Consider the following 3,357-nt stretch of genomic DNA (forward strand, 5'->3'; position numbering starts at 1 on the left):
GAATTCTGTCTTCATCCAATGTTCTGATTTCTGTGCTGAAAATGTATGCAAATTACGTCATATTTTACAACTTAATGCATCATTTGCTCATTGATATACATTTACAGGAAACTAGTATTGAAAACAATATTTGACCTAATTATCAACTGGGGAGGTTTCATGTTATGTTATTCCTATTCACTGGGCTGTCTCCCTTTAACCCTTTTGTCCTTGGGTTGCTTTGACCCATTTTCTGATAATTTCCATATCAGAAATTGGGGTTTCTTCCAACCAAAACATTTCAAACCAAAAAGAACAATGTGTATGGTACTTTGTAATGCTCTTCACAAGTTAAATAAATGATTTCACTACTTTCATTGAATTTTGATGTTTTTTTACATTTATTTCAATTTTCACAAACAATAAATAAAACATTGAAATAAAGAAATGATGAAAACCCCCTCAAAAGGACTAAGGCACAAAATAAATCTTTGGGACAAGCCATAAAAAAGGTATAAAAGTCCAAAACATAGAAAACAAAATACATCCTCCTCATGCGTTCTCCCTTTCCTAGGAACACAGAAAAAGAATGTCAGTATGACTGTAAGTTGATTGTAAGTCATTCATACATTCAGTCATGTACTACCTTCTCATATTGCAGTTTCCAGCCTTGTTTTCTTAATTAAAAGCCTTTCGTACTTGATATCGAGCTCCAGGGTCCTTTTGTAGAGGGCCCTCGCATTGTCTGCTCCAACCTGAAACAAATAAAGAGCATTGTCTCTTTGCAAGGCACACTTGGAGAAAGTTGATGGTGTCCATTTGACTACTGTGTTTCATTGCTTACCCCATGTCTTTGGCTTGGCCTTGAGGTGGAGGCCCTAGGCTCAGGGGGAGGAAGAAGTTCCTCTTCCTGCTGAGTTTAACACCAAAGCAATTTAATCAATTGAGCCATATTTGAAATGAGCAATCTAAGGACTTGTGTATCATGTTCTGACCACCACCATTAGCAAGTCATTACAGACACTTCAATCACAGACACAAATTCACACACTCTCAGCATCTTTGTTAGAAGTGGTAAGCTGGTAAAGAAAAGCGTACCCTCAAAGCGTTTTCTGAGCAGGCTGACAGAGTTTCCTCATCTAGGGCCTCCATCTGAGAAAGTGACTGGCATATTTGATCAATATTCAGCAACCACATATGGCATACATACTGGCGTATGATTATTAGTTTCACTGTTACCTCTGTATGGCACCGTGGGATGACAGTGGGTGGTGGCAGCAACATTACAGCACCACTGTATTTCCTGTCACTGCAGAGAACAGTAATACATTTCACTCCTACAATATTCACAACTATTTGTTGAATGAACATGGTAACAGATTACTTGAAACACACCCTGTACATATGCCTGGGTATCGGATCTGCTGCCACCAGGGTCCGAAGAGATGCCCCCTTCCACTCCTTCCATCATTGGGCGACCCTCATTGCTGGAGAGGGCCAGCTCCTCGGCAGGAGTGAAGTCTTGTGGAGGAGGGCCCTCTCCAGTGTTCTTCATATCACTTTTCTTCTTGTTGGCTGCACGAGATTTCATTGTTTTATAGGCCCTAATACCAATATCCTACAAAAGGGACTGACTCGGTCAACTCAGCCTTGTACTTGTTGGCCTTAAAATATGTGCAAGTATTGCCTACTGCTACTTACCGTTTTGAATTATGTTTTTATATTTGTTTTTTACTTGCTCCCAGGACCGTTTGGCACTGGCAGGGTTGCAACTAAAATATTACAGCAACATAAGTTTAACGTTATGGAACACACAAGTGTAATTGATTAAGATCTTGTGCCTGGGCCAGTAATATCAATAAGTCATGTAACGTATGCATTAACTGCGTCGGCAAGTTTTCTTTTCTTGACTTGGCAGCAGCAACGGTGTTACTCTTTGCCTGAATAATATGTTTATAAGTTTGATAAGATTCCATGATTATTGTTTGCTCCTCCTGAGTCAAATATGCGGCTCTTGTTCTGTCCCATGTTTGCGATTGGACATACGGTGCAAACACCGCCCTTTTATGTGAACGCGCACGTCTCTAGATTGGAAAGATCTGGGTTGAGTTAGAGAGATGATAACCGCCGTCGTGATACCACTTATCGGGATTGCGATTGTTAGGCTTCGCGTAGCCGGGTAACTGAAAGTAATCCAGAGCATGTTGATCTTGATTCGTAGTACAGGCCCCAGGTCCAAGTGTCTGGCTCCAGGGTAGTCAAAAAATACAAATCAAATAGAATCAGGCTCTTGTCCTACCAGTCGTAGCAAGGCTCTTTCTGCTTGATCTCTCAGAGGCAGCCAGCAGACTGTTGGCTACAGTAGCTAGCAACCTGTAGATGACTCTGTAAGGATTTCCAGTTCACACCCCACTCCAACACTGGTACTCCGATCGGGTGCAGGAGACGAAATCCAAGTCAGTTCTCTGGGTTTCCCCAAGGAATGTAGAAGAATGTAGGAGGGGAAAAAAAGACACAGCTGAGGCAGCTAACAGTTCTCCAACCGTAGGTCTACTGTAGCAGAGCTTCTTCGGCTAGCCTACCGTAAAAACAAACCAATTCAGGAAAACAAAACTTTCGCTTAAAGCAAAACAACTTTTTCTTTCTTCTCAGTAAAATTTGTTTTTCTTTCTTTCTAGTCTCTCGTCTCCTTCTAGTAGTTCGGTTAGCCTCCGCGCAAGAGACCCCAAACTCTTCGGCCTGCACCCCGAAAGATCAGGGTATCCGCAGGGTCTTTAAAAGTATTAAAAGTTTATCAATCCATTTAAAAAAAAAATAAGGCCCTTTGAAGGTATTAAAAAGTCTTAATCCCGATTTTACAAGGTATTACATTTTGTTCACACTTTGTCCAAAGAGTTTGACTCCAAAAAGAATGCATAAATATATTTATTTTCCTCCCCATGACGATTATAAACAACGACGTGCTCAGTCAGCGAGTCACGTATTTTGGAAAATGCACGGTTAGGTGATGTGTCGCCCTCCATGTCGCGAAACAAACTCCAAAATGGGGGAATATACATTTGCGGACTCCTGGTTGGAGAAGCATGAGTTTATATAATGGCTGAAGCCTGTCCCTGAAAACAGGCTTACTGTACATATTGTAAAAAGAAGATTAGCGTAGCTTCGATGGGCATCAACGCTGTCAAGGCCACCGTTGACCGCAGATAGCAGCTGCAGCTGTCCATTGCCTGTTTTCCGTTTCTGTGCTACACCAGCGACACCACCATCCAACAAAACAACTGAACTTGTCTTAACAGCTACCTCTGCCGACATCAGGGTGGCTATGGGTGGCACATCAACGATGCGCGCGGAGGTTATCTGGTGTCTCAATACTGCGGT

The 3,357-nt window shown here is 41.9% G+C and overlaps 1 long non-coding RNA gene across 1 annotated transcript; it reads right to left on the reverse strand.

Annotated features, from left to right (window-relative positions):
* Window positions 1-476: 476 nt before the first annotated feature.
* On the reverse strand, window positions 477-2,415 carry LOC146273602 (uncharacterized). The gene is made up of 3 exons (XR_014766698.1): window positions 1,078-2,415; window positions 824-892; window positions 477-734 (listed from the first exon to the last, which is right to left on the reverse strand). It is a non-coding gene; the product is annotated as an uncharacterized LOC146273602 (long non-coding RNA).
* Window positions 2,416-3,357: the final 942 nt, after the last annotated feature.

The sequence above is a fragment of the Hypomesus nipponensis genome, chromosome 9, assembly GCF_054491055.1.
Source record: "Hypomesus nipponensis isolate SF chromosome 9, ASM5449105v1, whole genome shotgun sequence".
Lineage (NCBI taxonomy): Eukaryota > Metazoa > Chordata > Actinopteri > Osmeriformes > Osmeridae > Hypomesus > Hypomesus nipponensis.